The sequence below is a fragment of the Dipodomys merriami genome, unplaced genomic scaffold (genome assembly GCF_024711535.1).
Source record: "Dipodomys merriami isolate MVZ:Mamm:240054 unplaced genomic scaffold, mDipMer1.0.p SCAF_63, whole genome shotgun sequence".
NCBI lineage: Eukaryota > Metazoa > Chordata > Mammalia > Rodentia > Heteromyidae > Dipodomys > Dipodomys merriami.
This window is the reverse complement of record NW_027206213.1, coordinates 262,745-286,353: the sequence shown is the minus strand read 5'-3', so window position 1 is coordinate 286,353 and position 23,609 is coordinate 262,745. Positions and strand designations below refer to the sequence as shown.

At 42.8% G+C, this 23,609-nt stretch overlaps 1 long non-coding RNA gene and 1 other non-coding gene across 11 annotated transcripts in view; one reads left to right on the top strand and one right to left on the bottom strand.

Annotated features, from left to right (window-relative positions):
• The window catches only part of LOC138815215 (uncharacterized), a 72,543-nt gene that overhangs the window by 45,476 nt on the left and 3,458 nt on the right, over positions 1 to 23,609 (bottom strand). For all 10 annotated transcript variants that reach the window (XR_011368217.1, XR_011368213.1, XR_011368212.1 and 7 more), the window contains one exon: positions 19,376 to 19,510. This is a non-coding gene — a long non-coding RNA (uncharacterized lncRNA). The remainder of the gene's footprint in view (positions 1 to 19,375; positions 19,511 to 23,609) is intronic.
• Positions 4,762 to 4,868, top strand: LOC138815283 (U6 spliceosomal RNA). Its single transcript, XR_011368255.1, has one exon. It is a non-coding gene; the product is annotated as a U6 spliceosomal RNA (small nuclear RNA).

Below are 23,609 nucleotides of genomic sequence, written 5' to 3'. Positions count from 1 at the left end.
TAAAAGAAACTGCCCTGTACACAATAGTTCCTGGCAGGCTGGGTTTGTGAGTCGCTCATCACCTAGTGGTCTAATGAAGTAAATGCAGCTTACAAAGTCCTGGGATAAACTTCCAGCCATTTTGTGAGTTCTGCTACCATGTACAAAACAGTAGTCAGACTAAAAAAATTACACAATTTTTTTTTGTCAGTCATGGGGCTTGAACTCAGGTCCTGAGTGCTGTCCCTGAGCTTTTTCTGCTTAAGGCTAGAGCTATACCAACCCTGAGCAAAAGTCCAATTTCCACTTTTCTGATTAATTAGAATAAAGAGGCTCATTCATGGACTCAAGAGAAAAGCACCAAATTGCAATACCCAAGCAATCCCTTCATTTGTATATATAAAGTGACAGGCATACTAAAAAAAGAACCCCAACGATAAGGAAACAAAGGACCTCTTCTTAATTTGTCCTATCATTTTTTAGATGATGGTATATTCTTTACCTCATATATGGTGTTTACACATGTACATCTGAGGGAAGGTGGGAACTGAGAACAGAACCAGTGGAAAGTAGGTGAAAAATACAGCAAAGAGGCCCATCCGCTGCACGGACACTGATGAAAGTGAACTAAGCAACTCAAGGGTGGTGATGGGAGGGTGGGAATGACAGAGAGAGGGCACAGCTGATAAATAAGCGAAAGGAAAGAACTGTACATATCACCTGATTTGTAAAAAAAAAAAAGTTTTATTGTTAAAGGTCACGGAGTTCATAAGCAATGTAGATTAAGATAATGATGACTATCATTTCAAGATTAAAAGGTATTTGTGACTTTTTAAAAAGTATTTTTTTAAAAAAGAGTCTCCTGGACTTTCCTGCCTGGGGTTGGCTTTGAAACTCAATCCTCAGATCTCAGCCTTCTGAGTAGCTAGGATTACAGTGTGAATCACCAATACCCAGCCTTTTCTTTTTTTTTTTTTTTTTTAATATGACAATACTGGGGGCCTAAACTCAGCTCCTGAGTGCTCTACCACTTGAGCCACAGCTTCATTTCCGACTTTTTCTAGTGGTTAATTGGACATAAGACACAGAATTTTCTGCCTCCGATGGCATGAACATGAAATCTCAATCCTGATGTCAGGCTCTTGAGTAACTAGAATTAGAAGCATGAGCTACTGGCACCCAGAAACTTCCAGATTAATATGCAATTATAAAGACTTAGCTCATGACCCAGTCAGTCTCCAAGCATATAGGAAAGGCCCATTTTGTGCCTAAATAATCACAAGAAGTGAAGTACCAATTTGCAAGGCTGCATCTGCAAGCAGTGATAGGTAGCAATTGCTTTTGTGCAGTCCGATCTAAACTGAAAAAAAGTTCAGATGCTAATAAAGTATCAAATATGATTTATAAATAGAAATACTATCTTCAAAGGTTCACAAGATTGGCATGAGGAAGATGAATGTTTCTCCAATAGGGTTCCATTGGAGTAGTCTAAAATTAACAAGAAGTCTCTATTAGATTTCAATTTAGAACAAAAAAGTTGGAGGTGGGAAGTTGACTCAGTAGTAGAGTGCTTGCCTTGCATTCATGATGCCCTGGGTTCGATTTCTCAGCACCACATAAGCAGAAAAAAGCTGGAAGTAGGGCTGTGGCTCAAGTGGTAGGGTGCTAGTATTGAGCTGAAGAGCTGAGGGACAGCACCTAGGCCCAGAGTTCAGCCCCTACAACCACGAAAATAAATAAATAGACACAATGGTGCATACCTGTAATCACAGCCATTAGGTTGAGGCATGAAGTTTGAAAGCCTGATCTACATAGTGATAACTTGTCATCTGCTCCCCCCTTTAAAAAAGAGAGAGAGAGAAGAAAGGAGGAGGAAGAGAAGGTGGCAGCAGCTGCTGGATATGGTATGGTGATATATACCTGCACTTTCAGCATTCAGGAGGCTGAAGCAGGAGGACTTAAAAGTTCAAGACTAGGGCCTGGGAATGCAGCTTAGTGGTAGAATGCTTGCTTAGCATGCATGAAGCCTGGGTTCTGATTCCTCAGTAGCACATAAACAGAAAAAGCTGGAAGTGGCACTGTGGCTCAAGTGGTAGAGTGCTATCCTTGAGCAAAAGCAGTTCAGGGACAGTGCCCAGGCCCTGAGTTCAAGCCCCAGGACTGGTCAAAAGAAAAAAGTTCAAGACTAGCCTAAGCTACATAGTAAGTTCTATGTCATCCTGGAATACATAGTAGGGACTCTGTCTCAAAAAAAAAAAAAAGAGGGAGAATGAAGATACGAAACAAAGAATTTTCTATTGTTGATGGCTATTCAGTAATATAATAGCAATTTCAACAAATGATATACTTCCCCACCAATGGAGGTACTCAAAATGAATTGGGATGATCATCTGTCAGGATGACAATAGAAAGCATTCCTGTAATTGAATGACAGACTAGAGACAGGGAGATCATATTAAATTAGATCAAAGGCTCTTCTAGCTTCAAGAATCTATCATCCTAAATCAAACAAACAAAATTACTAACAAATAATTAGAATCTTTTTTTATTTTTTATGTTATTATAAAGGTTTGTTTTTAGCTGGGCGCCAGTGGCTCATGCCTATAATCCTAATCAGGAGTCTGAGATCTGAGGATCACAGTTCAAAGTCAGCCTAGGCTGACTCTAATCTTCAATAAACCACCAGAAAACCTGAAGTGGTGATGTGGCCCAAGTGGTGGAGCACTTGCCTTGAGCTGAAGAGCTGAGGGACAGTACCCAGGCTGAGAGTTCAAACCCCACAACTGATCAAAAAACAAAATAAAATAAAAATAAAGGTTTGTTTTTATTTACCCAGGTGGTATAACTTAGCAGCTAAAAGCATAGATGAGAGGTGTGTGTGTGTGTGTGTGTGTGTGTGTGTGTGTGTGTGTGTGTGTGTGTGTGTGTGTGTGTGTGTGTGTGTGTGTGTGTGTGTGTGTGTGTGTGTGTGTGTGTGTGTGTGTGTGTGTGTGTGTGTGTGTGTACATGTACATGTACATGTACATGCATGCACCAATACTAAGGCCTCATGTTTTTGCCTGGTTTTTTTGCTCAAAGCTGGTGCTCTACAACTTGAGTCATACGCCCACTAACTTTTTGTTGTTTAATGGGAGATAAGTGTTTTACAGATCTGTCTGCCCAAGTTGGCTTTGAACAGCAATACTCAGATCTTAGCCCCCTGAGTAGCTAGGACTACAGCTATGAGTCATGGACACCCTGCTGATACTTTTTTTTTTTGGCCAGTCCTGGGGCTTGAACTCAAACTGGGTGTTGTCCCTGAGCCTCTCTGTGCTCAAGGCTAGCACTCTATCACTTGAGCCACAGCACCACCTCCAGCTTTTTGAATTGAGTAGTTGATTGGAGATAAGCGTCTCTCACAGGGACTTTTTTGCCCATGCTGGCTTGGAACCACAATCCTAAAATCTCAGCCTCCTCAGTAGCTAGATTATAGGTGTAAGCCACCAGTGTCTGGCTTGATATTACTTATTTGTATAAATGCAGACAAATTATTTATCTGTTTGTCTCCATTTCATTATCTGTAAATTTAGTATAATAGCTGACATTATCTAAGATTATAAATATTAAATAAAATTATAACTGAAATGGGCAAGGGAACTAAAGAGAGACTTCTCAGAAGAGATAAAAATGGCAAACACATGAGGAAATGTTCATCATCCCTGGTTGTAAAGGAAATGCAAATAAAAACAACACTAAGATGCCACCTTACCCCAGTCAGAATGGCCCACATCCTAAAGTCAGCCAAAGACAAATGCTGGAGGGAATGTGGGGAAAGAGGAACTGTACTGCATTGCTGGTGGGAAGGTATGGAGGTATCTCAGAAAGCTAAATATAGACCTCCTCTATGACCCAGCCATACCACTCCTAGGCATCTACCCTGAACAACAGGAACCAGTATACAAAGACACATGCACCTCCATGTTTATTGCAGCACTGCTCACAATAGCCAAGATTTGGAAACAACCCAGATGTCCCACTACTGATGAGTGGATCCAAAAATTGTAGTACCTATATACAGAATATTATGCGGCCATGAGAAAGGACAAAATAATGGCATTTGCAAGGAAATGGATGGAACCAGAGCAGATTATTTTAAGCAAAGTAAGCCAAGAACAAAGAGACAAACGGCACCTGTTCTCCCTAATAAGTGGGTGCTAAAGCCAAAATACAAGATATGACAAAGTAACAGGACTCAAGAAACAAGGGATAGCCACCCATTTTGTCCTATCATTGCTAAATGACTCCATGTTCTTGACCATATATATGGTAGATATAGGCATGCAATGGAGGGAAGCCAGGAGGAGGAACAGAATAAGTGGGAACAGCCTACACTAACCAAAAGGAAAAAAATGTAAACATCACCTGATATGGAAAAAATAACTTGTATTTTCAAAGCTCATAGAATTCACAAACTGTATAGACCATGATAATAACAATTTGCCTTGTGAAGGTTAAAATGTGTTTGTGACTTTAACTATCACTATCCCACAATACTGTGAAATTTGGGAAATTTATGTAAAGAAAAAAAAGGGACAGAAGGGATGGGTTAGGAGAGATGGGTGACAATGTTGTCAGACACTTTGTATTCATATACTGTTTTGTTGAATGGGAACTTCTTTGTACACTACTTAAAGATAATAATAATAATAAAAAAGTTTCTTCAGGCACATCTCTCCATAATGGAGACCATTATATGAATATATCTGCATTTATATGGAAAAATAGAATATCAAGACTGTGACAGTGCTCGCTCCGGCAGCACATATACTAAAATTGGAAAGATACAGAGAAGATTAGCATGGCCCCTGCGCAAGGATGACACGCAAATTCGTGAAGCGTTCCATATTTTTGTGGGAAAACGAACTTTATCACTTTGGGGGGGGGGGAGGGTTGAGTGGGGGGGGTGGGGGGGAGGCAGGATGGGAAGAGATGGGAAGGGGAAACAAAGGAGGAGGCTACAATGATTGATAAGAAATGTACTCATTATCTTGCCCATGTAATTGTAACCCCTCTGTACAGTATTTTCACAATAAAAAAAAGAATGTGACAAATTACAAGAGTCTACAATTGTTTGAAGATCTCCCTTCTCTAATAATCACTATTTGTTTTTTTCCCTGGAACTACTGTATCCAGGGTGAACTGTGCAACTGTCAAAAGAATACTGCCTTGTGAAAGTAGCTCAGTGGTAGAGCGCTTGCCTGGCATGAATGAGGCCCTGGGTTCAATTCCTCAGCATCACATAGGCAGAAAAAAACCGAAGTGGCACTGTGGCTCAAGTGGCAGAGCGTTAGCCTTGAGCTGAGCTGAGGGGCAGTGGCCAGGCCCAGAGTTCAGGCCTCACGACCAACCAAAAAAAAAAAAAAAGAATATTGCCTTGCTGCATCTTTGTTTTCATACTGAATTTATATATTTTAGATCAAATACATGTAGCTGATATGTAGGTAGTTCTCAGAAGTAATGCCTTATTGCACTGACACAGACATTGGTGAGGAAAGCAGTGACACTAATTTCTCAACGAAAAATTATCAGAAATTATATTTTAAAATAAATAAATAAAATTATACCATGCTTAAGCCAGTGTCCTCTATATCACAGTATTCAAACGTGGCAGCTTAGCCGGGCACCAGTGGCTCACACCTGTAATCCTACCTACTCTGGAGGCTGAGATCTGAGGATCACAGTTCAAAGCCAGCCCAGGCAAGGAAAATCTGTGAAACTCTTATCTCCAATAAAACCACTAGAAAACCAGAAGTGGCACTATGGCTTAAGCGGTAGAGCACTTGCCTTGAGCTGAAGAGCTGAGGGATCGTGCCCAAGCCCAGAGTTCAAGCCCCACCACCAACCAAAAAAAAAAAAGTGGCAGCTTGAAAAGGAAGGTAACTGGGGGAGACAAGCAATGAAACCTACTTGTTCTTAGTTATCTGTATCAAAGCTTTACCCAAAGCATTCGTGGCTATTGCTGACCAGAGGCTGAGTTCCCTTGGCAACCAGCTTAAAAAAGAGCCAGACCTACCTTTTTCATGAGGTGGCTCATACCTTACCCTGGAATCTGGCCTCTTCACTACATGCTGAAACTTAGCAAATATCACTTCTCTAAACTCAAGAAGCTGAAAAGTGTTGTTATTGCTTCATATGATCAATGGCAAAAACATCAGAATTCAAAAGGGGCTGAGAGATCTGCCTAAAGCAACTCCTTCATTTAATAAATTAGAACAACAAAGCTAAGTAAAGTGAAGCTCTGGACATAACAAGTTTGTGGTAGGGACAAGAAAAAAATCACAGGGGGCTGGGAAGGTGGCTCAGTGGTGGAGTGCTTGCCTTGCATGCATGAGGCCCTGGGTTCGATTCCTCAGCACCACATAAGCAGAAAAAGCCGGAAGTGGGGGGAGAGGGGTGCGCACACAATAGACTCTGAACCCTGATACCATCCCTTGTGCTTTTTTTTGAAGACAGTTTTTTGTTTGTTTGTTTGTTTTTTGGTCCAGTCATGGAGCCTGAACTCGGCCTGGGCACTGTCCCTCAGCTATTCAGCTCAAGGCTAGTGCTCTACCACTTGAGCCACAGCGCCACTTCCGGCTTTTTTCTTTTTGCTTATGTGGTGCTGAGGAATCAAATCCAGGGCCTCATGCATGTAAGGCAAGCACTCTACCACTGAGCCACCTTCCCAGCCCCCCCTGTGCTTTATTTCAAAGTACTCCCCCTGTGCTTTATTTCAAAGTACTGCCTATCACTAGATATTGGAGATGAGGGTCTCACTCATATTTTCCTGCCCAGGCTGGCTCCAAAGCATGATCTTCAAACCTCCATCTCCTGAGTAGCTAGGATTACAATTATGAGCCACTGGGTCTGCAACACTTTTCTATTTCTCAGGCAGAAAAAGAAAACTATCCTTACTCCACACAGCCCACTCTTCTTGAACTAGAAATCCTCTTGCCTCAGCTTCCCAAGTGCTAGGATTACAGGAGTGTACTACTATGCCCATTGTCCCACTTGATTCACACATTCTTCTAGTTTGGGGGGATAAAATCTGATGGACCTTTCTGCCCCAACTGAATTTAAACTGATATCCTTCCAGAGCTCAGCCTCTGAAGTAACTAGGGTTACAGGCATGAGCCATTAGTACCCAGCAGATTCAGATGTTTGATTTTTTAATATTTGCATAATTTTAGAGGTTGAGCATCCCTAATCTGAAAATCCCAAACCTGAATCTTGAAGAGTTGTTCAACATGATGGCTGTATGGTTTAAGATATAGTGGGACCATCGGCATTGCACTACACTCCCGTAATCCCAGAAGTTGGAGGTTCAAAGCTAGCCCAGGAAGAAAAGTCTGCAAGGCTCTATCTCCAATTAGCCAGAAAAATGCCAGAGGGAGGTATGCCTCAAGTGGTAGAATGACAGTGGTCTAGTGAAAAAAAGAACTCATAGCCCTGAGTTCAAGCCCTAATACCAGCACCTTAAAAAAAAATTACAAACCATGGTTAGGAAGGTCAGAACCTAAGCCTGCCAACATTCACCAACACGTACCTCAAGTTCCACAAAATGCATTTTATGTCCAGTCTCTTCCTTCAACCTACTATGTGATGCAAGATAATGAGTAAGAGCAAAATCACTGTGAAGTTTCACTCTGAGTATACTCTAGTTACTTTATATTATTATTATTATTGTGAAAATACTGTACAGAGGGGTTACAATTACATGGGCCACTCTAGTTACTTTTCTCTAAGCTTTTGTTTTTCCATGTTAAATGATCACAACTATTTTCATTATGATAAAAGCTAATAATTGGAATGTATTTTCTTCTTCTTTTCTTTTTCTTTATCAGTCATGAGGCTTGATCTCTGGGCCTGAGCGCTGTCCCTCAGCTCTTCAGCTCAAGGCTAGTGCTCTACCACTTGAGCCACAGAGCCACTTCCGGTTTTCTAGTGGTTAATTAGAGAGTCTCATGGACTTTTCCTGCCCAGGCTGGCTTTGAACCACGATTCTCAGATCTCAGCCTCCTAAGTACCTAGGATTACAGGTGTGAGCCACAGGCATCCTACTAATTGGATTTTATTTTCTTTTTCTTTTGGGTCATGGGGCTTGAACTCTGGGCTTCAGCACTGTCGGTGCACTCTTCAGCTCAAGGCCAACACTCTGGGCTAGGAAGGTGGCTCAGTGCTAGAGCGCTTGCCTCACACACTCTGGGCTAGGAAGGTGGCTCAGTGCCTAGAGTGCTTGCCTCGCATGCATGAGATCCTGGGTTCAATTCCTCAACACCACATAATAGAAAAAGCCAGAAGTGGCGCTGTGGTTCAAGTCGTAAAGCTCTTGTCTGGAGCTGAAGAGCTGAGGGACAGCACCAGGCCCAGAGGTCAAGCCCCACGACTGACCAAAAAAAAAAAAGGCCAGGACTCTACCACTTGAGACACAGTGGCACTTCCAGTTTTCTGGTGGTTAATTGCAGATAAGAGTCTCGAGGGGACTTTCCTGCCCTGGCTAGCTTTGAACCACGATCCTGATCTTAGCCTCCTGAGTAGTTAGGATTACAGGCGTGAACTACCAGCGCCCAGCCTGGAATGTATTTTCTATGTGCCAAGTACTGTGTGAAGCACTTTATCTGGGTCAGTCATTTAAGTGTCACAAAAGTCTTGTAAGGCAGATACTATTATTATCTTCATTTTACAGACGAGACTGGGGATGTAGTTCAGTGGTGGAGAACTTACCTAGCACTCACCTCAGTTCAATCCTTAACATGGCAATAAGCATAATAAGCATAACGCATGTTTGGAAAATGAGGCAGTTTTCTTATTTGAGGCCACAAAATCAATTACTGATAGAGCAGAGATGTCAACGCACAAGGTCTAGTCCCAACAACTCCTTAAACTGCTCTGCTTCTTGAAATACTGATATCATGTAGTGTTGTTAAAGTAAAACAATTTACAGGATGTGTTTAGCATAGAGTCTGTTTAATCAAGTTAAACATTACGATTATTAGTGTGTGTATGTATGTGTTTCACTGGGATTTGAACTCAGAGCCTTGAATTTGCTAGGCAGCCACTCCACCACTGTCTCTAGTCCTTTTTTTTTTGCACTGTTATTTTTGAGATAAGGCCTTGCTTCTTGCAACTGAATCATTATCCTATTTTCTCTCCCACTACAACTGGAATGGACAGATTTCTTCTACTAAAATGGGGTCCTCTGAACTGTTCTGCCTGAATTTACCCTCCCCAATCTCAGCCTCCCAAATAGCTAGACTTACAGTGTGAGCAACCCGCAGAAATTACAATTATTAATTCTGTCGTTGTTGTTGTCGTCGTCATCATATCAATTCCTTTGAGCTTATTCTAATGATTACTCCTCCTTCCTGAGTACCAATTTCACCTGAAGGAAAAGAGGTGTTTTCCTACCAGCTCCCTGGCTAGCTTGGGGTGGGATTCTAATATTTCATTCCCTCATATAATACAGAGACTGATTACCTCAGTAGAGAGTAATGGATCATTTATTAAAAACCTCCACACTAAAAAATGCAGTATAATACATAGGAAAGTAACATCAAAAACATACACAATAAAAGCTGTTGGTCAACAGAGGACAGGAAGGCAGGGAAAGAGATATAAGCTCTACTGGGAGGTTGGTACTAGGAGGAGGGGGTTGAGATAACAAGGAGGATGGAAGAAAATAAGTACTATCAGAATAGATTATTTGCAGCTATGAGAACAGAACAATGAACCCTGTTAAAATTGCTTGGAGAAGTGAAGGAGGAGGGAAGAGAGATGATAGAGGGGCTGAGACTGGATTGGGTAAGGCTGAAATTATCAGGAAAACCTCAGGGAGACTACAGCAGAAGGCTGGGTTCAAGGCTACTTTCAGCTACACATTAACACCTTCTATCAAAAACTAAACAAAATTCTTATTATTCTCTTTACAAAAGAAAATTAAGCCCAAGGCTGATGGCTCATGTCTGTAACTTCCATTCTGAGAACGGAAGTTCAAAGCCTGCCCAGTCAGACAAGTTTTTGAAACTCATTATAGCCAGTTAACCAGCAAAAAAACTAGCTAGAATGGTAGAATGCTAGCTTTTAAGCTAAAAAGCTAAGAGATAGTGCCTAGGCCCTGAGTTCAAGCCCAGGACCAGCACAAAGAAAAGAAAGAAAGGAAAAAAAAGGAAAGGAGAGGAGAGTAGGGGCGGGGAGGGTAAGGGAGGGAGGGAGGGAGGGGAAAAAAAAGAAAACATAGCTAGATACCAGTAGCTCATACATATAATTCTACTAGGCAACAGGCTGAGACATGGAGAATATCAGTTCCAAATCAGCCTGGGAAGAAAAGTTCAAGAGACTCTATCTCCAATTAACCAGAAAAAAGCTGGGCAAGAGGCCTGGCTCAAGTGGTAGATTTCCCCACTGTCAGCAAGCAAATAAGCAAGCAAGCCAAGCAAGAGTTCAGACTCTGGTACCAGAAAAAAAAAAAAAAAAGAAAGAAAAAAAGCCAAGTGCTGGTGGCTCACACCTGTAATCCAAGCTACTGAAGAAGCTGAGATCTTAGGATTCAGTTTGAAGCCAGCCTGGGCAGGAAATTCTATGAGACTGTTATCTTCAATGTAACGTCAAAACACTGGAAGAAGAGCTGTGGTTCAAGTGGACAGTGCTATATCCTTGAACAGAAAAGGCTCAGGGACAGGAACCAGGCCCTGAATTTAAGCCCCAGGACCAGCTACAAAAAAAAAAAATTTTTTTTAAAGAACTTTTTTTTTTCTCAAAATAAAAGCAGAGACACATTTACTAAAAAAACAAATACATGGGCTGGGAATCCGTGGCTTAGTGGTAGAGTGCTTGCCTAGCATGCATGAAGCCCTGGGTTCAATTCTTTGGTACCACATAAACAGAAAAAGCCAAAAGCGGTGCCATGGCTCAAGTGGTAGAGTACTAACCTTGAGTAGAAGTTCAGGGACAGTGCCCAGGCTGAGTTCAAGCACCAGGATTGGCAACAGAAAAACAAACAAACAAACAAAAAACCCCACGTACTGGGTGCACCTAATCTTAGCTACTCTGGAGGCTGAGATCATGGTTTGCAGCTGGCTCGGCAGAAAAGTCCATAAAAAAAAAGTCCACCAAAAAGCTAAAACTGGAGCAAGTGCTATCCTTGAGCAAAATATCTCAGGGATAGTGCCCAGGCCCTTAGTTTAGGCCCAAGACTAATACACTCACATACAAACACACACACACAAACCACACCCATACACAATCAGTTCTCTACCCTTCTTCCCTTTTATACTGTATTTTCAAAACTAATGTATGTTATTTCATACTCACAATCTTTTCAAAAGGTGCAAAAATAGGTTCAAAGAGATTCAAGACCACATAGGTAGTAAGTGAATGACTAGACAAAAAAAAAACTTTGAAGCCGGCGCTGGGGGCTCACACCTGTAATCCTAGCTACTCAGAGGGCCGAGATCTGAGGATCATGGTTCAAAGCCAGCCCGGGTAGGAAAGTCCGTGAGACTTTTATCTTCAATAACCCACTAGAAAACCGGAAGTGGCGCTGTGGCTCAATCGGTAGAAAGCTCACCTGGAGCTGAAGAGCTGAGAGACAGCACTCAAGCCCAGAATTCAAGCCCCACCCCGACAAAAAAAAAACTTTGAGATATGACAGAAGGTAAAGTTAGTGGGAGGTGCTGGCTCTGTGAGAAGATTCCTGAAGTCCCAGATACTAGGACGCAGAGGCAAAAGGACTACTTGAGTGTATGAGTTTTGAGACAAGCCTAGATAACAACCTGCCTAAAACAAAAACGGAAAAAAAAATAGAAAAAGTCTTTTCAGCTGGGCACTGGTGGCTCACACCTGTAATCCTAGCTACCCAGGAGGCTGAGATCTGAGGATCATGGTTCAAAGCTAGCCCAGGCAGGAAAGCCCATGAGACTCGTATCTCCAATAAAACACCAGAAAACCAGAAGTGGCGCTGTAGCTCAAATGGTAGAGCTCTAGCCTTGAGCTCAGTTCAGCCTCCACAACTAACAAAACAAAAAAAGTTTCAGCTCAGCTTGGTCAGAAAAGTATGTGACTCCATCTCAATAAAATAACCTGGCAAGGGCTGGGAAGGTGGCTCAGTGGTAGAGCGCTTGCCTTGCATGCATGAGGCCCTGGGTTCGATTCCTCAGCACCACATAAGCAAAAAGAAAAAAGCCGGAAGTGGCGCTGTGGCTCAAGTGGTAGAGCGCTCGTCTTGAGCTGAAGAGCTGAGGGACAGTGGCCAGGCCCAGAGTTCAGGCCCCACAACTGGACCAAAAAATAAAAATAAAAAAAAAGAACCTGGCAAGATGGTTTATACTTGTAACCCGAGCTAAGACAGGAAGCCTAAAATAGGTGCACAAGGTCCAGGCACAGACCCTGACAGCAAAATATCAAGGCAAAAAAGGACTGGAGATGTTGCTCAATGGCAAACAAGTTCAAATCCCAGTAGGAGGGAAGGAGAGAGAAGAGGGAGTTAGAATTTATCAGGGAGTATATGGTATTTAAAATCTTGACAGGGGCTGGGAAGGTGGCTCAGTGGTAGAGCACTTGCCTTGCATGCATGAAGACCTGGGTTCGATTTCTCAGCACCACATAGGCAGAAAACAAAAAGCTGGAAGTGGCGCTGTGGCTCAAGTGATACAGCGCTAGCCTTGAGCTGAAGAACTGAGGGACAGCACCCAGGCCCAGAGTTCAGGCCCCATGACCGGACCCAAAAAAAATCTTGACAGTAGGGGCTGGGAATGTGGTCTAGAGCCCTGGGTTCGATTCCTCAGTAACACATAAACAGAAAAAGCCAGAAGTGGTATTGTGGCTCAAGTGGTAGAGTGTTAGCCTTGAGCAAATGAAGCTCAGGGACAATGCCCAGGCCCTGAATTCCGGCCCTAAGACTGGCAAAAAATAAATAAATAAAAATTTGACAGTAGGGCTGGGAATATGACTTAGTGGAAGAGTGCTTGCCTTGCATGCAATGAAGCCCTGGGTTCAATTGCTTAATACCACATACGCAGAAAAAAGTCAAAAGTGGCGCTGTGGCTCACAAGTGGTAGAGTTCTAGTCTTGAGCAAAAGAAGCTCAGGGACAGTGCCCAGGCCGAGTTCAAGCCCCAGAGCTGTCAAAAAAAAAAAAATCTTGACTGTAGCACTTAAAAAATGAGTTCAGTCAGAACAGGGATACAAGGACTGCTTTTGAGTAGTAGCAGTAATACTTCTCTTTCTATCATTAGAAGCTGAGATGAGGGGAATGTCAGGGGGAAAAAAGGAAAAAAGAAAGGGCTGAGGAAAGCCAAGGAGGTCAGAAGAGAGACAAAGGACTGCTATTCTAGTAGCCAAGTAAGCTGAGTATAAGCAGGGAGTATTAATGCTAACAAGAAGTTAAGAGACTTGCCCATGTAATTGTAACTCCTCTGTATGGTATTCTCACAAAAAAAAAAAAAAAAAAAAAAAGGTTAAGAAAAGAAGATGGCTGAATAACAACCATTTAGTTTAAGTGTTCACTTTAGATGTTCTTCCAATATAACATTTTTTCCTTTTTAGTCCAGATAAATCCCAGAAATGTCTAATAAATATATATATTAGGTTTTTGGGGTTTTTTTGGTCAGTTATGAGGCTTGAATTCTGGGCCTGGGCGCTGTCCCTCAACTCTTCAGCTCAAGGCAAGCGCTCTACCACTTGAGCCACAGTGCCACTTCCGGTTTTCTAGTGGTTTTTATTAGCAATAAGAGTCTCATGGACTTTCCTGCCCGGGCTGGCTTCGAACCATGATGCTCAGTCTCACCCTCCTAAGTAGCTAGGATTACAGGCGTGAGCCACCAGCGCGCAGCTATACATTAGATTTTTGTTTAATGCAGCTATATCCATGTCTCAAAAAAAAAAAAAAATCAAGGCTCTTATACTAGACGTAACAGATTTTATACAGTGAATTTATCTTTGTCTGGTTGGAGTAATTTTCTCTCTAAAACCAAGTCTCTAGGTCTTGCTTGTGCTCAGTAGGTAGAATCAGAAAAATGAGCTAAACGTATTTCTTTTGTTCTGCATAAAGCAGCAATTATTCTTGAACTCCTTTCCCTCCTCACTAGCTCAAACAGGCTAGCCAGTTAAACAAAGACCTTAAATTTCACACACACATTCTCTCTCTCTCTCTCTCTCTCTCTCTCTCTCTCTCTCTCTCTTTTTTCCTTAGAGACAAAAAGCTGAAGCCAAGCATAGTGGTAATCCCAACACATGTCTAGATGTCACCTTATTTATGCAGACTCAGGTCTCTTCCAAGGCTAAATTAAGGCCCCTGCCTCTAGTCTACCACTGCACCCTTTGCTAACTCACATCCTAATATGTAACAAATTGTCTCTGTAGCTTTTTTTTGTCTCCTTCTCTAGACCATAAACATCTTCATATGGATGGCAAGGACAAAATCTCATTCTTTTTTTTTTTTTTTTTTTTTTTTTATTTATTTATTTGTTGGTCATGGGGCTTGAACTCTGGGTCTGGGCGCTGTCCCTCAGCTCTTCAGCTCAAGGCAAGTGCTCTACCACTTGAGCCACAGCGCCACTTCCTCATTCTTGTTTATATCAGTAGTTTCTAGGATATCCCACAGTCAATAATCTTTTTTTTTTTTTTTTTGGTGCCAGTCCTGGGCTTGAACTCAGAGCCTGGCACTGTCTCTGAGCTTTCTTGCTCAAGGTTAGCACTGTACCACTTAAACCCCAGCTCGATTTCTGGCTTTTGGGTGGTTAACTGGAGATAACAATCTCACAGCTTGGAGCTAGTGGCTCACACCTTCTAGCTACCTCAGGAGGCTGAGATCTAAGGATCACAGTTTGAAACCAACCCAGAAAGAAAAATCCTGGTGAAACTCTTATCTCCAATTAACCACTCAAATCCGGAAGTGGAGCTATGACTTAAAGTGGTAAAGTGCTAGCCTTGAGCAAAAGAGCTTAGGGACAGTGCCCAAGCCCTTGAGTTCAAGCCCCACAACTGACCCCCAAAAAAAGATTATAGGCATTAACTATCAGTGCCCAGCTCAGTCAAAAATCATTTGTTGAATGAATTAATGAATGAATGAGTGCAATAAATTTCATTTAGAATCCTTTTTGTGATTTTTTAAACACATTTTCCCTGATAAATCAACTGAAATCAGGCTAATATTAAAATTGCTCCATCCAATCCCATCTCTAGCTGATAGCAGAAACAAAAAAATGCCCCTATCAGATCATGAAAATAAAGGATTAAAAAAAAATGGAATTGGCTGGGCCTGAAATCCTAGTTCCTCAGGAGGCAGAGAGCTGAGGACTGTGGTTCAAAATCAGTCCAGGCAGAAAAGTCAGTGAAACTCATCTCCAATTACCCACCAAAAAGCCAAAGTTAGACCTACATCTCAAGAGGTAGAATGCTAGCCTTGAGCAAAATAATCTTAGGGTCAGCACCCAAGCCCTGAGTTCAAGCTCTAAAACTGTACCAAAAAAAAGGAATCACTTGCTATCTAAAATAAGCTCAGAGGAAGTGGCGCTGTAGCTCAAGTGGTAGAGCACTCGCCTTGAGCTGAAGAGCTGAGGGACAGCGCCGAGGCCCAGAGTTCAAGCCCCACGACTGACAAAAAAAAAAAAATTATAAAAAAATTATAAAATAAGCTCAGAAAGCATGATCATGCTACCTGTTCTTTGGTACAAGGTAACAGCCTATGCTTCTGCAAGCCTGGAGGTCAGAGGAACTGATGGATCTCTGGATTACTGTCTTCACATCCCTCCTACCAATCCTATATTTTCTTTTACCTTATTTTTTTGTTCCCCTTTTTACCTTTGTCTCCTTTCTCATTCTCTATGCTTTTGTATTTTCATTCTGTTCTCAGTTTTCCCTTTAGCTTTCCCCTGCCCTCCCTGGACTTTAGGTACAGGTTTCACATGGGCCCTGGCTTTGTCCAATGTAAAAAACTATATCAATGTGAAAAACTAAATTCCTGGTTATTTCCATCAACTGTACTAATTAATTTCTTTTTTGAGAGGGGTGGTGATCTGAACTCAGGGCCTCACATTTGTTAAACAAGTCACTCTATCACTTGAACCAAGCCTCCAGCTATATTCTGATGTTTTAAGGGGAACTAAGATGTGACCTCCTAATTGCAGTACAAGGTCATCAGTATGGGACCCCATTATTTACCATCTTTAAAAAGAGTAGAGGTGGTTCATGCCTATAATCGTAGCTACTTAAGAGGCCGAGATCTGCCGGGCGCTGGTGGCTCACGCCTGTAATCCTAGCTACTCAGGAGGCTGAGATCTGAGGATCATGGTTCAAAGCCAATCTGGGGAGGAGAGACCGTGAGACTCCTATCTCCAATAAACCACCAGAAAACCGGAAGTGGCGCTGTAGCTCAAGTGGTAGAGCGCTCGCCTTGAGCTGAAGAGCTGAGGGACAGCGCCCAGGCCCAGAGTTCAAGCCCCACGACCGACAAAAAAATAAATAAAATAAAATAAGAGGCCGAGATCTGAGGATCTCAGCTCAAAGCCAGCCCAGGCAATAAAGTCCATGAGACTCTTATCTCCAATTAACCACCATAAAACGGAAGTGGTGCTGTGGCTCAAATGCCAGAGTGCTTGCCTTGAGCTGAAGAGCTCAGGGGCAGTGCCCATTTCCAGAGTTCAAGCGCCACTACCGACAAAAAAAAGTAAGACATGGTTCTCGGGTATAGCAATCTAAAATACAATAAAGACTTTCTTTTCATTTTTTTTTTTGGCCAGTCCTGGGGCTTGAACTCAGGGCCTTGGCTCTGTCCCTGAGCCTCAATGTGCTCAAAGGTAGCACTCCACCACTTTAGCCACAGCACCGCTTCCAGTTTTTTCTGTTTATGTGGAACTAAGGAATCGAACCCAGGGCTTCATGCATGCTAGGCCAGCACTCTACCACTAAGCCAGATTCCCAGCCCAAGGTTTTCTTTCCTTAATTTTCTTTCATTATTTTTTCTGTGCTGGATCTGGGACTTGAACTTAGGGCCTAGGCACTATCCTGGAGCTTTTTTGCTCACAGCTAGTGCTCTACACTTAAGAGTTATATCCCCACTTCTGGCTTTTCAGTGAATAATTAGAGATAAGAGTCTCAGGGACTTTCCTGCCTGAACTACCTTCAAACCATGATCCTCAGAAGGGAGCTGGTGGATCAGGCCTATAATCCTAGCTACTCAGGAGGCTGAGATCTGAGCATTGCGTTTCAAAGCCAGCCTGGGCAAAAAAGTACATGAGACTCTTATCTCCAATTAACCACCAGAAAACTGGAAGTAGCGCTATGGCTGTGCCTATGGCTCAAGTGGTAAACGCTTGCCTTGAACTCAAGATTGAGCTCAAGGACAGCACCCAAGTTCAGAGTTCAAGCCCCATGACAGACAAAAAAAAAACCCATGATCCTCAGATCTCAGCCTCCTCAGTAGCTAGGATTACAAACATGAGCCACCAGTGCCTGGCTTTGTTGTTTTTTTTTTTTGGGGGGGGGGGGGGGAAGTGAGGGGGGAGGAGTAGCAGAGCTATAGGTAAACCCCAGGGCCTCATTCATACCATACAAGCCCTCTATCAAAAGCCTAGGCTATGTTTTTCGTGTGTGATATACTAGGGTTGAACACAGAGCCTACTAAACAGATAATCTATCACTTACACCATGCCTCCAGCCCATTCTACTTTTTTTTTTTTTTTTTTTTTTTTAGGTCGTGGGGCTTGAGCTCAGGGCTTGAGTGCTATCCCTCAGTTCTTCAGCTCAAGGCAAGTGTTCTACCACTTGAGCCACAGTGCCACTTCTGGTTTTCTAGTGCTTTATCAAAGATAAGAGTCTCACGGACTTTCCTGCCTGGGCTGGTTTTGAACCGTGATCCTCCAAGTTCAGCTTCCTGAGTAGCTAGGATTACAGGCGTGAGCCACCAGCACCCAGCTTCTACTATTATTTTAAATAAAAAATATAAGTGTCGGGTGCCGGACTCACGTCTGTAATCCTAGCTACTGAGGAGGCTGAGCTCTGAGGATCATGATTCAAAGCTAGCCAGGGCAGGAAAGTCTATTAACCACCAGAAAATAGGAAGTGGCACTTGGCTCAAGTGGTAGAGCACTTGTATTGAGCTGAAAAGCTCAGAATAGCACTCAGGCCAAGTTCAAGTCCCATGACCAACCAAAAAAAAGGGACAGAGAGAAAGATAAGTAGATAAACCTGAAGAGGAAGAGTAATTTGAAATCATATTTTGGAAAAATTGCTACATGTTAGCAGAACAAATTTAAATAACTATCATGCCCGGCACTGAAAAATTAGATGTTCAGGAGGCCAAGATCTGAGCCAGTCCTGGCTCCTACAAGAGATTTTTTTTTTTTTTAATCGGTCATTGGGGCTGAACTCTGGGCCTGGGTGCTGTCCCTCAGCTCTTCAGCGCCCTACCACTTGAGCCACAGCACCACTTCTGGTTTTTTCTGCTTATGTAATGCTGAGGAATCGAACCCAGGGCCTCATGCATGCGAGGCAAGCACTCTACCACTGAGCCAACTTCCCGGCCCCACACATGAGATTCTTCTCTCCAATTAACGACTTAAAAAGTCAGAAGTGGGGCTGGGATGTAGTTCAGTGGTAAAGCACTTGCCTAGCAAGTGCAACGTCCTGGGTTCGATCCCCAGTACTAAAAAAGAAAAGACCAAAAAAAAAAAAAAAATATATATATATATATATATATATATATATATATATATACACACAGTTTTTTAAAAAAAGTCAGAAGTGGAGCTATGGCTCAAGTGGCAGATCAATCACTAGCCTTGAGCAAAAAAGCTCAGGGACAGGGCCCAAGCCCTGAGTTTAAAGAAAATGAATGTGATCTCTACTCTTAAATGCCCTCTCAGGGAATGAAAGAATCAGGAATCATCCCTACCTTTGTGGAACTCATAAATATAAACAATAAGAGTAAAAAGGAAAAGACTATCTTAAGAAAGTCAGGAGCCTGTGGGTAACTGAGAGAGAGAAAAAAAAAAAAAAGACTGGCTGGAAGAACTTTTGAGTTTAAGGTACTTATTTCACATGTCCAAATCCATGCCATAGCATCAGAAGCCAAGGAGAACAATCCACAACTAGGAATCAAGAGGCCTAGCTTTGGTACTAACAAACTGTGTAACTCTGAGCAAATCACCTTACTCTTCCATCCAAAGATCACTCATCCATAAAGTAAACATAACTTGTTGGCAAAGTTGTCTATGATGATCAAGTACTATAAAATCACTTTGAAAAAGTTCTATGTAGTATACCAGCAAGGGTAAGTGGAAAGAAAAATTATCCCTCGGATCGAGTATAAATCCTGTGCTTCAACTTCCAGTCTAGGCCTGACTTGCTATCCCATCTCTACCCTATTAAACCCCTTCACCAACCTGTGGTTGCTTGAATGAAAGAAGGATCACGTGTGAGGCTCCCGGAGTGAGACATTGACTATTTAATCTGTTGTTCCATTCCGTATCTCAGTGGCTTCCTCCATAAAGTTGGTGGTGTGGGTCTGAAGGATGGGTCTGAAGGAGTGCAGAATTTGCAAAAAGTGAGTATTTATATAATGCTCTTACTCCCTCAAAAAATAAATAGCCAGAGCCATGTGCTGATGGCTCATGCCTGTAATCCTAACCACTAAGGAGGCTGAGATATGAGGATCACAGTTCAAATCTAGCTCAAGCAGGAAAGTCCGTAAGACTCTTATCTCCAATAAACCACTAGAAAACTGGAAGTGGCGCTGTGGCTCAAGTGGTAGAGCTCTAGCCTTGAGCTGAAGAGCTGAGGGACAGCAGCCAGGCCCAGAGTTCAAACCAACCCTGCCCCCACCACCACCACCACCAAAAAGAAAGCAAAAAACAAAGCCATCAAATGGCATTCCCTACTTGGAAATAATCAGAAAAGGACTTAAGAGATCATTAATCTTTTGTTTTACAGATAAGAAAACTGAAGCCCAGATATATGGATTATAGAATTCTCAGAGCTAATCAGTCCCTGAGCAAGGGGCTGCATGCAAGCCTTGGATTCCAAAGTCTAGAGCTCTCTAGGCCAGATCACAGGACCACACAAAGGCCTACCTGTAACCTGTAGAGTACATTATCATCATCAAAACACATTTGACTAGCATCAGTAAACTCCTCTGTAATCCTATCTACTCAGAAGGCAGAGATATCTGAGGATCACATTTTGAAACCAGTCCAGGCAGTCCACAATGATTCACTGTTTTTTTGTTGCTGCTGTTTTGTTTTTTGTCAGTTGTGGGGCTTGAATTTAGGGCCTGGGCACTGTCCCTGAGCATCTTTGTGCTCAAGGCTAGTGCTCTACCACAGAAAAAGCCAAAAGTGGCACTGTGGCTTGAGTAGTAGAATGGTAACCTTGAGCAAAAAGCAGCTTAGGGACAGTGCTCAGGCCCTGAGTTCAAGCCCCAGGCCTGGCCAAAAAAAAAAAAAAAAAAAGCAGGAATTAGAATTATGGGGACTTTTCTGCTCCAGCAGGCTTCAAACCACAATCCTCAGATCTCAGCCTCCTGAGTAGCTAGTAGCCAGAAGTAGAGCTGTGGCTCAGGTGGCAGAATGCTAGCCTTAAGCAAAAACAACTCAGGGATAGTGCTTAGCCCCTAAGTTGAAGCCCAAGGACCAGCACCAAAAATAAATAATCACTGTAAAACTTAACAACAAAAGGTAGCCTGAAAGTAGGGGCAGAAAAATCTAATGGAAAAACAGCTTGGGAAATAGAGCTGGAAAACAAGAGGTTTTCCTGAGGAAGCATAATGAGTCCTAGAGAAAGGAAAGACTTAAAATAGGTTGTTTGGGGGCGAAGACATGTGAGTAAAATTTTCTTTAGGGAATATTTCCTTTTTTTAGGTATACATTCCAATACTGGGGTTTGAATACCAGGCCTGCTGCTCAGTTTTGGGTTTGTTTTTTGTTTTTTTGTCGGTCTTAGGGCCTGAATTTTGGGCCTGGGCACTGTCCCTCAGCTCTTCCACTCAAGGCTAGCACTCTACCACTTGAACCACAGTGCCACTTCCAATTTTTTCTGTTTATGTGGTGTTGAGGAATCGAACCCAGGGCCTCAGGCATGCAAGGCAAGCACTCTACCACTGAGCCAGCTTCCCAGCTCTATTGCTCAGTTTTATCTACTTACCACTTAAGCCACTTAAGCCATAATTCTACTTCCTGCTTTTTTTTTTTTTTTTTTTTTTTTTTTTTTTTTTGCTAGTGCTAGGGCTTGAACTCAGGGCCTGGGCACTGTCCTTGAGCTTCTTTTTACTCAAGGCTAGCACTCTACCACTTGTGCCACTTCTGGCTTTTTCAGTTTAAGTGGTAGTGAGGAATTGAACCCAGGGGGTCATGCATGCTAGGCAAACACTCTACTGCTAAACCACATTCCCAGCCCCTACTTCCTGATTTTTGCTGGCTAGAGATTCTCAGATTTATCCCCCTAGGCTGGCTTCAAACTTCAATTCCCAGATCTCTACCTCCTGAGTAGCTAGGGTTACAAATGTGAGCCACTAGTGCTGGCAAGATTTCAGGGGAGTTTTGGTGCCAGTCCTGGGGTTTGAACTCAAGGCCTGAGCACTTTCTCTGAGGGGCTTTTGTTTGTTTTGGGTTGGTTTTTTTTTTTTTTTTCATCAGTCATGGGGCTTGAACTCAGGGCCTGGGCACTGTCCCTGAGCTCTTTAGCTCAAAGCAAGCACTCTACCACTTGAGCCACAGCGCCACTGGTGGTTAATTGGAGATAAGAGTCTCTCGGACTTACTTTGACCACGCTGGCTTTGAAATAAGATCCTCAGATCTCAGCTTCCTAAGTAGCTAGAATTACAGACTTAAACCACAAGCATGCAGCATTTTTTTTTTAAGTAGCAGATTTATAAGGCCAAAAATGCCTTTTTGTTGCTTGGCTTTTCAGCATTTATTAACATTTTAATTTCCTTAATCTATCTCCCAACAAAACAAGACCACTGCAGAGACACACCTAGCTTAGTAGTTAAGTATACAGTCTCTAGAATCAAAATGCCTAGATTTGAATCCTTAACTCACCACTTTATGGGGGATGTTGGATAAAAATTGTTCATCTCGGGCTGGGAAGGTGGCTCAGTGGTAGAGTGCTTGCCTTGCATGCATGAGGCCCTGGGTTCGATTCCTCAGCACCACATAAGCAAAAAGAAAAAAAGCCGGAAGTGGTGCTGTGGCTCAAGTGGTAAAGCGCTAGCCTTGAGCTGAAGAGCTGAGGGACAGTGCCCAGGCCCAGAATTCAGGCCCCATGACCGGACCCAAAAAAAAGAAATTGTTCATCTCTCTAGCCCAGCACTGGTGGCTCACCTGAAATCCTAGCTACTCAGGGGGCTGAGATCTGAGGATTGCGGTTCAAAGCCAGCCCAGGCAGAAACATCCGTGAGACTCTGATCTCCAATAAACCACCAGAAAAAAGAGAAGTGGCACTATGGCTCAAGCAGTACAATGCTCACCTTGATCTGAAGAGCTGAGGGGCAGCACCCAGGCCCGGAGTTCAAGCCCATGACCAACAACAACAACAACAACAAAAAAAAAAAAAAAATATATATATATATATATATATATATATATATATATGGGGGGGTATATAATATAGTTCATCTCTGACCTCTGTAAAATAGAAATATCACCAACCCATTTTAAGAGGCTGAGCAGAGGCTAAAATTTATACTGGTCAAAATCAACTTGTTTTCAATCACTTTACTTGTTATGACTGCTTTTTTTTTTTTTTTTTTTGGTCAGTTGTGAGCCTTGAACTCTGAGCCTGGATGCTGTCCCTCAGCTCTTCAGCTCAAGACCAGTACTTTACCACTTGAGCCACAGCACCACTTCCATTTTTCTGGTGGTTTATTGGAGATACGAGTCTCATGGGAGGCTGGGAAGTTGGCTCAGTGGTAGAGTTCTTGTCTTGCAGGCATGAGGCCCTGGGTTTGATTCCTCAGCACCAGATAAGCAGAAAAAGCCAGAATGGTGCTGTGGCTCAAGTGGTAGAGTGCTAGCCTTGAGCTGAAGAGTTGAGGGACAGCGCCCAGGCCCTGAGTTCAGGCCCCACGACTGACCAAAAAAAAAAAAAAAGAGTCTCGTGGACTTTGCTGCCCAGGCTGGCTTTGAACTATGATCCTCAGATCTCAGCTTCCTGTGTAGCCAGGATTACTAGTGTGAGCCACCAGCACCCAGCTATGACTGCTTCTTTGTGGTTTTTTTTTTGGGTCGGGTCGTGGGGCCTGAACTCTGGGCCTGGGCGCTGTCCCTCAGCTCTTCAGCTCAAGGCTAGCGCTCTACCACTTGAGCCACAGCGCCACTTCCGGCTTTTTTCTTTTTGCTTATGTGGTGCTGAGGAATCGAACCCAGGGCCTCAGGCATGCAAGGCAAGCACTCTACCACTGAGCCACCTTCCCAGCCCTGCTTCTTTTAATATAATAGTGAAGATACATTTCCAAAATACTTAGAATGCCAAGTAGTAGTACTATTTCACTAAAGTTTTGTTATATATGCGTGTGCATATATGTATGTGTGTGTGTGTGTGTGTGTACACAAGTTATGATATAAAATTGATTTACTTTTTAAAATGTGACAGCCATTACCCAAGGGCGAAAGCTCACACCTG